Raw genomic sequence first — 12,571 nt, forward strand, 5'->3', positions numbered from 1 at the left:
CTGTTCTGTATGTGCTCGATTGGCGATCGAGTAGGCCAAGGCGACACGTCGACACATTGTAGAGCGTGTTGGATAACAACAGCAGTATGTGGGCGAGAGTTAACCTGTTGGAAAACATCCCTCGAATGCTGTTCATGAACGGAAGCACAGAAGGTCTAATCACCAGAGTGACGTACAAATTTGCAATCATGGTGCGTGGGATAACCACGAGAGAGCTCTTGCTGTCATACGATGTCGCACCGCAGACCATAATTTCAGGTGTAGGTTGTAATGGTACTTGAATTACGTAGCCATTATGGTACCTCACCTGAACCTCTCGATACCGGTAATATTCTACTGTATTTCTGTTAACTACTTAACATATTTCTGAGACAACATTCAGATTTGATTTCACTTTTGATACATCGGTATGTTTATATTGCAATGATATTATTCTTATGTGTATTCTTTCTTTTGTCACTGCGATCTTTGACGTACTTGTAACTCTGATTTTTGGGCGCGTAAGCGATAGTTAGTTAGTTGTTAAGTTGTTAGAGAGTCGGACCTTGAAAAGGTGAAGTCTTGAACGTCATGTTGGAAAGATGCATATTGTAGTTGGCTTATAAAATGTGAGGAAGATATTTTCAAGTATGTTTTGTATTGTGAAGTGATGTTTTGTGTTTACGTGATATTGCAATAAAAGCAATTAAAAGGAAGTGTAACTTAATTTCGGAGTGCTGATTATTTTCTACATCACCATTGTCCACCAAAAGTGTAATCTCCAAAAGTGGTTTGTGAAGCGCATCTATAAAACTTTTGAATATAGCAGGATAAAACGTAGGCCTATTTGCATCCGAGCTTGGAATCATAACCACCTAGATTTCCATCGATTGAGCCATGATTTTACGACGAGACCTGCGTGGGAAACACAAAAAGATGAGTGCCTAGTCTTTTGATTATTACATGAAATGACTATTAACTGTGCTCTTATGACACCTGCCACATAATATGATTGTTGTTGCCCGAAAATGCAGTATTTAGCAGCGTGAGCAACACCACAATCGTTATTAAAATTTTGACTTTTGTTGTGGTAGGGTTGTTAGAAGGTCCAGTGTGTCTAGCATGCAGACAGGTTGGTTGCAGTCCCTCTATCGGCCTTCTTCTAACCAAAACACGGGTTATTACGGGCGACGAGGTCCGCCCCCGGTAGCTGAGTGGTCAGCGCGACAGAATGTCAATCCTAAGGGCCCGGGTTCGATTCCCGGCTGGGTCGGAGATTTTCTCCACTCAGGGACTGGGTGTTGTGTTGTTCTAATCATAATCATTTCATCCCCATCGACGCGCAAGTCGCCGAAGTGGCGTCAAATCGAAAGACTTACACCAGGCGAATGGTCTACCAGTGGGAGGCCCTAGTCTCACACACACTGGCGACGAGGCAGAAGCCGGTGTCACCAAAAAACGCAACAGACCTCCACGCTGCCCTCCAGTGAGCTATCGTTTGACACCATTGAAGACGCAAATGATTTTGTTTGGTGCCAGTTGAATGCACGCAGCACGGCCGTCTGGCTCGAAGCTTTCCTTGGAGTAACATATTTATAACAGTTCAAATAAATGGTTCAAATGGCTCTAAGCACTATGGGACTTAACTTCTGAGGTCATCAGTCCCCTAGAACTTAGAACTACTTAAACCTAACTAACCTAAGGACATCACACACACCCATGCCCGAGGCAGGATTCGAACCTGCGACCGTAGCGATCGCGCGGTTCTAGACTGGAGCGCCTAGAACCGCTCGGCCATCCCGGCCTCTGGTCTTGTTGTGGGTCGTGCTTCCGTTGGCTGGCACATTATTTTCGCGCACAACGGAACTCGCTCATGCTGACGATTTCGTATCACGTGAGGCCACAGCATGCGGCTATCGCTGCGTTTAAATGGGTTAACTTATTCTAATATATCACTGCTGACATAGATTTTCGGTGAGAGTCTTTTCCTCGGACTGTCACGTCCTTAGAAACAAACAGCTTTCTGCACGTCAAATCTTTTGACAGCAAGTGGCGATGAAAATATCCGCGCGGTACTGATCTGTGAAATGCCTGCCAGTGAGGCAGTCCTTTTAAAACTTGTCACAGATTAAATGCCGCCCCGGCAGGACTTGTGCAACGCTGTGAAAGTTCAGGGCTGGGCAGCCCGCGCCCTAAATTAAGACCCGGGGCTACGGCCATTAATCCGCCACGCGTGTTTGTTTTGGGCGCGAACGCCGAGGTGCGTGCGCCGGCCGCGTGGCGGCGCCACCGGCGTGGCGGGAGGGGTAGACGCGGCGTGTTTGCCGCGGCCAGCTGGCACGCCACTCAGTACACTATAGCAGCGCGCCGCGACCGGAACAGCTGCGGAGCGCGCCACAGCTCCGGACACACAGCGACGGCAGCCCGCCCCCACAGCCCACCACAGGTAAGCGCGGGAGAGTCGCGAGCAGCACCCGCGGATGCCGTAACTTTGTCCCGTCTCGTTTAGTGAACGACGAAAATTTCTTCGCTACTGAAAAGCGAGTGTATAGCGGCTGTCCGCCTGTTTCGGAGGACCACGTGTAGAGTCTTCTGATGCTTCAGTTCTCGTTTCAGACATGACGCGGCTGCAGGCTGAGAAACCTCTGAACTCAATGGAATCATTTATACGGCTTTACGACGGTACAACAGTTTCTTCGGAGTATACGTTTTGGTCATTGTACGGCACGAGTTGAAATTATGTGTCAGACCGACCCGCGGACGTCTCTACACGGCTACACTAGCGCGCGCCACGGACTAATTGAAAGCTGCAATCTGTTCTCCATTCAGTTATTTCCTCAGTAATATCTACATCTGTATACAAACTCCGCAAGCCACATATTCCAATCGCAAATAGTGTGTGTGTGTGGGGGGGGGGGGGGGGGGGGGGGGGGAAACGACTGGCCGGCCGGTGTGGCCGTGCGGTTCTAGGCGCTACAGTCTGGAACCGCGCGACCGCTACGGCCGCAGGTTCGAATCCTACCTCGGGCATGGATGTGTGTGATGTCCTTAGGTTAGTTAGGTTTAAGTTGTTCTACGTTCTAGGGGACTGATGACCTCAGAAGTTGAGTCCCATAGTGCTCAGAGCCATTTGAACTATTTTTTGAAAACGACTGTCTAAAAGCCTCTGTACGAGGTCTCTCGCATTTTATCTTCATGGTCCCTACGAGACTTGAACTCGGAACCTTTGCCTTTCGCGGGCAAGTGCTCTACCATCTGAGCTACTCGGTCCAGCACACAGTTTTAATCTGCCAGGAAGTTTAATATCAGCGCCCTCTCCGCTGCAGAGTGAAAATCTCATTCTGGAAACATCCCCCAGGCTGTGGCTCAGCCATGTCTCCTCAATATCCTTTCTTCCATGAGTGCTAGTTCTGCAAGGTTCGCAGGAGAGCTTCTGTAATGTTTGGAAAGTAGGAGACGAAGTACTGGTGGAATTAAAGCTGTGAGGATGGGGCGTGGGTGCACGCTTGGGTAGCTCAGATGGTAGAGCACTTGCCCGCAAAAGGCAAAGGTCCCGAGTTCGAGTCTCGGTTCTGCACACAGTTTTAATCTTCCAGGAAGTTTCATATCAGCGCACACTCCGCTGCAGAGTGAAAATCTCATTCTGATTACATATGTTGTTTATTGATTCGTACTCTGCCGTTTTAAAATATATCTTACTTAACATACAATATCATAATCTGTACTGCTATGTACAAATTTGTTGTTTAACGTGGTTACCAAAAATCTCGGAAAGTGATTGACCGGCTTGCTTCAAGTTTTCACTCGATACTCCAATATACTCTCATGTGGGCATAAGGTATACAATGTTGTAAATAGCAATCTACAGGTTTTCTGTTAAAACCGACTGCGAGAAAGAAAATTCTGTACTGTGCTCTGCTGTGAATGTCTGTGGTTTTGGTTTGTTTCTCGCAGACAGTTTTAACTACGATACTAGCGCATTTAAACCATTAGAGAAATTGTTACTCCCATACAGATTTTTCTCATATGTACACAGTGACTGAAAAGTCCATTAACATTTTAAAACACACCAATTCATAGAATAATGTAGGTAGAGACGTAGAAATTGACACGCATGCCTGAAATGACATGGAGTTTTATTGAAAACAAAAACGAGCGACAATGGCGTCGGTCAGCTACACGCCCGTGACGCCGCATGGAAATCTTGGCGGGAGAGAGGTACGCCGACATGTTGCAGAATAGCATCATTCCTAGCCTGCTGGAAGGTACGACTTTCATCCAGGATGGCTCTCTACCCCTCACTGGTGCACGTGTGAAAGATCTCTTGCGCCCATCGTTTGGTGAGGATCGCGTGCTGAACCGTCAATTCTGTTACGTTTGGCCTTCCAGGTCCCCAGACATCGATCCGTGTCCTTATTGATTGAGAGGTTATCTGAAATTGCAAGTCTACTGCGATCGTCCGACGTCATTAGAGATGCTGAAAGACATAATCTGACAGCAATTTCTCACCATATCTACTGATATGCTGTACAGTGCTGTTCGCACATTGTCCACCAACTAGAGCCATTGTTGATAAATGAAGGCCGATATGTTGAGCAGTCGTTCTAAGGAACACATTCTTTTCTAAAAATCAGTTGTTATGCTAATTATTGCTTTTGTACCGTAACGCCATCTGTTGGTCATTAATGCACTTTTCTTTGGTTTCAGCAAAGCCCCATATCATTTCAAGTACGTCAGCTTTTACCTCTCTACCTATGTTATTCCATGAAGTGTTGAATTTTCAGATGTTAACGGAATTTCGGGTCAGCCCCTATTTTTAAACAAAAACTGTATCAGAACAAACTGCTCTTGTGTTTTCTTCCTTGAAGTCGGTTTTAATACGAAACAGGAAAGTTGTATTTATGGCTTATCGGTTTATGATTAGAATACTGCTACAGAATCTGAATAGTCCGAAACTACTCGTATGTAAGCCTATCAATTCACATAGCAAAAAAAAAAAAAAAATCGTGCTGAACACTAGTTGAAGCTGCTATTCTCACAGATCCAGCAGCAGAAGAGGTGTCTCTTATGTCCCCGTATACCAATGATGCCAAACGACTTACCTATTCGTTTTCAACGATTTCAATTCCCAATCAAGATTTCGTTTGCAATAATAATAAACAAGGTTCGAGGTCAGATAGAGCGGTAAGACGATAGTGAGACGAGGGAGGGGGGGGGGGAGGGACACACAGCACATAGGGTGCAGGTGAAAGGGGGTGGGTATATGAATATAGGGAGGAGTGTATGGACAGAGGGAGGGGGAGCTAGCTATGCACAGGCAGAAGGGAGAAGAGGAGGGGATGAACGAAGAGAGAATGGAGGAGAAGATGGCAGAGTGAAAGAGGAGGGGGGGGGGGGTAGGAATTTAGTATGTATATCCAATTCACATACATATCTAGCAACTGACAAGCATCGTCGGGTTCGCTAGTGATCATGTATCTTCCACTTGGCAGTAACAACAATAATACGCAAAATTATAATTATAGTGAAAAGTTGTCATACTTTGAAGTCATAAATGTAGGACGTGTGCATGTAACGCTAAGAGTGGGAAGAAAAGCTACATACAGCATATACCAGCTATATATGTGCCTACCCCTGACGTTTCAGTTGTGGCAACGCATATTATATACATTATATGTATCATGCTGTACCACGAGGATGGAAAGTATTTTATTTTATATTTATTGTGAAGTATGGTTCAAATGGCTCTGAGCACTATGCGACTTAACTTCTGAGGTCACCAGTCCCCTAGAACTTAGAACCAATTAAACCTAACTAACCTAAGGACATCACAGGCATCCGTACCCGAGGCAAGATTCGAACCTGCGACCGTAGCGGCCGCTCGGCTCCAGACTGTAGCGCCTAGAACCGCGCGGCCACTCCGGCCGGCTATTGGGAAGTATGCTTTGCAAGTGAAGGAAATACTAGATTTAAATTCTGGGCTTGTAGATACGTTTATATGCTGTGGTTTCAGAAGATTTGCTGACTGGTAAAAATTTTGTGACAACGCAGAGAAGAGAGAATGGAGGAGAAGATGGCAGAGTGAAAGAGGGGGGGGGGGGGTAGGAATTTAGTATGTATATCCAATCACATACATATTTAGCAACTGACAAGCATCGTCGGTTTCGCTAGATATCAGGTATCTTCCACTTGGCAGTAACAACAATAATATGCAAAATTATAATTATAGTGAAAAGTTGTTGACATACTTCGAAGTCATAAATGGAGGACGTGTGCATGTAACGCTAAGAATGGGAAGAAAAGCTACATACAGCATATACCAGCTATATATGTGCCTACCCGTGACGTTTTAGTTGTGGCAACGCATATATATATACTTAACGCATATATATATATATTACTTCCGATTGTAAAATTTTGACTTCCGGTTTTCCGGTTGTAAAATTTTGCCGGCCGCGGTGGTCTAGCGGGTCTAGGCGCGCAGTCCAGAACCGCGCGACTGCTACGGTCGCAGGTTCGAATCCTGCCTCGGGCATGGATGTGTGTAATGTCCTTAGGTTAGTTAGGTTTAAGTAGTTCTAAGTTCTAGGGGACTGATGACCACAGTAGTTAAGTCCCATAGTGCTCAGAGCCATTTGAACCATTTTTGTAAAATTTTGGCATTGTAGTTTTTGTTCGAGCTTCTGTGGTCATCTTCATCAGCTGAAACACCTCGCCCTCTCCTGGCCGCAGTTTTGTCTGGGATCAGTTTACAGGACGCCACACCGCAATCATAAAAATTCCCTAAGTAAAAAACTCTCCAATGAACAACATCACTAAAAATATGCAAATGTCGCATGACATTGTTGGCTGGATTCAAAGGTTCGGGGCTCAGTCCTGAACAGGGTGGGTTCAACTGCCCGTCGGAGGGTTCTTCCTCCGCACATATTGACTCCTGTTTCCGTGCGGATATGCGGTAGTTGTGCCGTATGTGTATTTGGATGTGTAGGTGAGTCTGATGGATGCGTGTGTAATGTAGTGTTATGTTTGTGTTGTTTGACGACATGAGGGAAGGGAGAGGGTGGCAGCACATAGCCTGTTACTCTAGAATAGTAGCAAGGGAGCCGTCGAGTTTAACCCACGTCCGGCAGACGGATCATGTTCGACAGTGTCATATGATCTAGCTTGATGAGACACTGCAGAGAGATTTGGAATTTGAACCAGGACACTGACGCAAAGACTGTGATCAGTACATTACGTCACCACCTCTCCTACCCTTGCCAGCCAAATACCGGCGATTACAATTTCAGCCACCATCATGATTCGAACCGGCGTGCCTCGCCAGTATAGAGCGTCGTCGGCTGCGGATGTGGGTAAAAAGATTACTGATGAAATCCTCGTTCGTGCGACCAGCCTCTAAGTGTTTTTCACTAGTGTGCAACCTTTATCACGTGTGATTCACGAAAGGTATGGAGTAATTCAGAGAGCTGCGTGGTTCGCTGGCGACTTCTTTAGCCACCACTCAGAGCATCACGGCAATTCTCGAAAAGCTCAGCGTGAGATGCTACTGGGAAGACGTGCCTCACAGAAGGACATACCTTGAAATTCAGAGGGTTCATTCGAAGACGAGCAAGGAAAAACGTTACTCCCTCTAAAAATATTTCGCATGCTTACCGTGAAATTAAAGTTTGTGTGGATGTTTGCAAGCTGCAGTTGTTTCCGCTAGCCGTTTGCAATGGAACAGGAAAGTGATAATCACGCCACTCCCGCCGCCAATCGCGACGCACGGCAGTTAGCAGGGAGCAGATGTTTTCCTACTGCGAAGTGATGACCAAATCAGAGTGACGGAAGTAGTAGCTGCAATGAAACGCCGCCAAGCGCGCTTGGTTGAGCCACGCCAGACACTGGCGCCAGTGTAGGTGTGGTGCCACTGGACCGCTGGAGGCTGCCGTGGCCAGCAGCCAGAGGAGGGAGTGGCTAGCCCACCGTCTGCGTGAGGGGAATCTGGAACGTGGGGTGCCGGCTGTGCGGTCTGGCTTCGCAGCCGGATGCGCTGTATCAGACACACTAAACGAGGCAGTTATGCGGTTGTCGACCTTCGGAACATCTGTTACCGCCTCTCCTATTTCGTCCTCTCTCTGTCCATCTCTTCACCTCCCCCTCTGGTGCCGCCTCAACAGGTTAAGGACTGGACATGGTTGTTGTAACTACTTCAGGTACAAATGGGGCTGGATCAGTTCACCAATGTGTGAATGTAATGAAGAAGAGCAGACAATTGAACGTCTAGTCCAACGTTGTCCACTTCATTCATACCCTGCAATTCCCGACGACTCGTTCACTTCCACACCCAGCTTAATTGGTTGAAAAACACGGACTTTAAGGTTTAATCTTGTCTTATATCATATGTGTATTGTATAAAATCACTTGTCTTATATCGTATGTATATTGTATAAAATCACCATACGTTTAAATAAAAACCCTCCCCCTCCCACCTCTCCCTCTTTTTCCATATTCTCCTTCTCCCTTTCTCTGTCCACCTGTTCTATCCTCCATTCTCTGTCTTCTCCTGGCCCTCGCTCTGTACTTCTCCACCTCTCCCTCTGTCCAACTGCTCCACCCCCGTCTCTTTGTCCAACTCCTTCTCTCCCACTTCTCTACCCATTTCCTCCTCTTCCCTTTCTCTCCCCTTCTCCACGTTATCACCCCAAAGAATTTCTTTCTAGATAGTAAGTAACATGTGTACCAAGTTTGGTTGAAATCAGTCCAGTGGCTTAGGAGAAGATGTTGAACATACATACATACATACACACATACTCGTACATACATACACTAATAACTCACTTACATTCCATGAGATTTCAGTATTGCAGCAGGAAACGTCGACATTTTGCTGCGAACATTCAACCATCTTCTAGTGAACTGAAGATGGCCGGGTGGTTGTTAGCCAAAATATCGAGGCAAGACGTAGACATTATTCGACGTTATACGGCTGAAAGACCGAAGCCTCATGGAATACTAACTACGCATGGTAAAATAAAAAAAATCACGACAGACTTTTATCTTTGTTTGTATTGTAATAATTGTAATAAGCGATATGTACGTTCCCTTCCTAGCACGTAGAGAAGTAGGCAAAATGGAAAAAAAAATCCCTAATACGTCAAATATATCATACTTACTTTAAAGAATCGGTCTCCCACGTGGAGAACGCGTCGCACAATATTATAATTTTGCAGGTATTTTCGTATGTGGATACTGTCTTCAAAATGTATTGCGAATAGCATTGCTATTAAAGAAGTGATACATTAAAACCTTGCAGCCGTTCTCTGGGGTAGCGTCTTTGATTCATAATCAAAACGTCTTCGGTCCCGGGTTCGAATCTCAGCATAGGCGGCCGAAGACGTCAGCATAAGAAGTCACCCTCATTCTGCCAACGGCCATGTCAGAGAGGGCGGAGAGAGGTTCAGGGCACTCACTTGTCCTAGGGGTGGGAAACTACCCCTAAAGGCGGAAGAATCAGCAATGATCAACGGCATGAGGATGCAGAAGGCAATAGAAACCACTAAATTAAAGACACTTGTTTCCACAGGACATGTGGCCTGTATTTGAAGAAGTGTCATGATGATCTCTCCATTGGCAAAAGATTCCGGAATAGTCCCCCATTCGGATCTCCGGGAGGCGACTGCCAAGGGGGAGGTTACCATGAAAAAAGATTGAATAATCAACGAAAGGATAACGTTCTACGAGTCGGGGCGTGGAATGTTAGAAGCTTGAACGTGGTAGGGAAACTAGAAAATCTGAAAAGGGAAATGCAAAGGCTCAATCTAGATATAGTAGGGGTCAGTGAAGTGAAGTGAAGTGAAGTGGAAGGAAGACAAGGATTTCTGGTCAGATAAGTGTAGGGTAATATCAACAGCAGCAGAACTGGTATTACGGGAGTAGGATTCGTTATGAGTAGGAAGGTAGGGCAGAGAAAATGTGTTACTGTGAACAGTTCAGTGACAGGGTGGTTCTTATCAGAATCGACAGCAAACCAAAACCGACAACGATAGCTCAGGTATACATGCCGACGTCGCAAGCTGAACATGAAGAGATAGAGAAAGTGTATGAGGCTATTGAAAGGGTAATACAGCATGTAAAGGGGGATGAAAATCTTAGTCATTGGGGCTGGAATGCAGTTGTAGGGGAAAGAGTCGAAGAAAAGGTTACAGGAGAATATGGGCTTGTGACAAGGTATGAGAGAGGAGAAAGACTAATTGAGTTCTGTAACAAGTTTCAGCTAGTAATAGCGAATACTCTGTTCAAGAATCACAAGAGGAGGAGGTATACTTGTAAAAGGCCGGAGGATACGGGAAGATTTCAGGTAGGTTGCATCATGGTCAGACAGAGATTCCGAAATCAGGTACTGGATTGTAAGGCGTACCAAGGAGCAGATATAGACTCAGATCACAATATAGTAGTGATGAACAGGCTGAAGTTTAAGACATTAGTCAGGAAGAATCAATAGACGAAGAAGTGGGATACGGAAGTACTAAGGAATGACGAGATACGGTTGAAGTTCTCTAAGGCTATAGATACAGCAATAAGGAATAGCTCAGTAGGAAGTACAGTTGAAGAGGAATGGGCTTCTCGAAAAAGGGCTATCACAGAAGTTGGGAAGGAAAACATAGGTACAAAGATGATAACTGAAAAGAAACTATGGATAACAAAATAAATACTTCAGTTGATCGATGAAATGAGGAAGTGCAGCCGGCCGCTGTGGCCGAGTGGTTCTACGCGCTACAGTCTGGAACCGCATGACCACTACGGTCGCAGGTTCGAATCCTGCCTCGGGCATGGATGTGTGTGATGTCCTTAGGTTAGTTAGGTTTAAGTAGTTCTAAGTTCTAGGGGACTGATGACCTCAGATGTTAAGTCCCATAGTGCTCAGAGCTGGTTCTCGTGCAAAAGCACGTTGTATAGCAGATTCATTGCCCCGTGTTTCCTCCACTCCGAGCTTGTGCTCCGTCTCTGATAATCATAATCTCTTTGTCGACGGAACGTTACACTCTAATCGTGGTTCCTTAAGTCGTTAGCACACGGATTGTGCCTTCCTTCGAACGTCAACGTGGAGCGTACCGATTGCAACGTGCTACTGGCACCATCAGAAAAGATGCGACATGTGCCTGTGGTACGTGTGCCTTAATGTTGTATACGCGATCGCAGCGCGCTCCAGCGACACTTGTCGGTTGTATCTGGCTCGCAAATCACACTGTTCACGAAACAGACGGACGTAAAATCCCTGCTTTAGCTGTCTTAAAACGTACATTTCCTCCGTTGTCCATATTCCCTGGTTGTTCTGTCTGTTGTACACACAATTAAAAACTTCGGTATCCATGAACATGTTATAAGCCAAATGGGAAAGTACCATATCCAGTCAGTAAGGTCGTCGGCTTATTAAAGTGCCATTACAACTAGTACGACACAAATTTACAATAGTTGTCCGCGTGAGATAAAACTTATTTCATCATTCTCACCTGTTAGTAAAATCCTAAGGCCATGCTTACCTGAACTGTTCAGTAGAAGAATCTTTACAACACGAGAAATACGAAACGTAAAACAAGGAAGTGCAAATTATCTTTCGGCAAGTAGTGCAAGCTGTCTAGTAGATTATACCAATCGAACAAACGTACTCTTCAGAAAGAGCGCAATTATATTTATATAACATTTAATATTATAGAATTTACTTTTAATAAACTAATAAGAAAGTATTAAAAAGCGAGAAGGTTAATTTTAAAAATTGACTAAGTTGTTGGAAACAGTGATGTGGTCATTGACTTACCACTTCCCCCCCCCCCCCCCTCCTCCCCCACTCCTGTCCCTCCCCATAGTCATTCTCGTGTGATACTACGAGTTTTTACAGATTGTTTTTATGTCTGATTTGTCAATATTATTTCTACGTCCATTGTAAGTCATGCATCACGTTCATGAGCTCTCTTCTACAGATAACGCCATAGGAAAGAGTTAGCTGACGCCTTAACGGTTTACCCAGTGTAAATACTGCAAGATCTTATCGTTCGCGTCCAGTGCCACCTCGAGAGCGAGATAAAGAGACATGAATTAAACCGCTATTACCTACTGGGGGCCCGCCTCCTCCATCAAGGTCGTCGAGCTGTCGCGGAAATCGACTTCAGCAGAGCTGGTTTGAGTACGACGCCGTGGCGCCTCAATACGTGCGAAACTGTTCCAAAGTTGCAGCGTGCGTGGGAGTAGGTGGACGTACAGGGCGTACCGTCGGATTGCACTTCCACCACACAGCCTAGCATTACCGGCAAGACTTCTTATTTTCACTACCCCAAAATAGCACGTATATTTTATGCAAAATATTATAAATTACTATCACAAATATAAAATGTACAACTTATCTTTAAAACCGACAGCGCAGCACACTGCTTGCCCCCCCCCCTCCCCCCCCCCCCAAAAAAAAGTGTGTGAAATCTTATCGGACTTAACTGCTAAGGTCATCAGTCCCTAAGCTTACGCACTACTCAACCTAAATCATCCAAAGTACAAACACACACACCCATGCCCGAGGGAGGACTCGAACCTCCACCGGGACCAGCCGCACAGCCCATGA

General features: G+C 45.6%; 1 protein-coding gene across 1 annotated transcript in view; it reads left to right on the forward strand.

Annotated features, from left to right (window-relative positions):
• Positions 1–2,319: 2,319 nt before the first annotated feature.
• The window catches only part of LOC126458136 (sialin), a 388,874-nt gene continuing 378,622 nt past the window's right edge, over positions 2,320–12,571 (forward strand). Inside the window, exon 1 of the mRNA XM_050094978.1 lies at positions 2,320–2,425. The gene's annotated coding sequence lies outside the window, so the exon portion shown is untranslated. The remainder of the gene's footprint in view (positions 2,426–12,571) is intronic.

The sequence above is a fragment of the Schistocerca serialis genome, chromosome 2 (genome assembly GCF_023864345.2).
Source record: "Schistocerca serialis cubense isolate TAMUIC-IGC-003099 chromosome 2, iqSchSeri2.2, whole genome shotgun sequence".
Lineage (NCBI taxonomy): Eukaryota > Metazoa > Arthropoda > Insecta > Orthoptera > Acrididae > Schistocerca > Schistocerca serialis.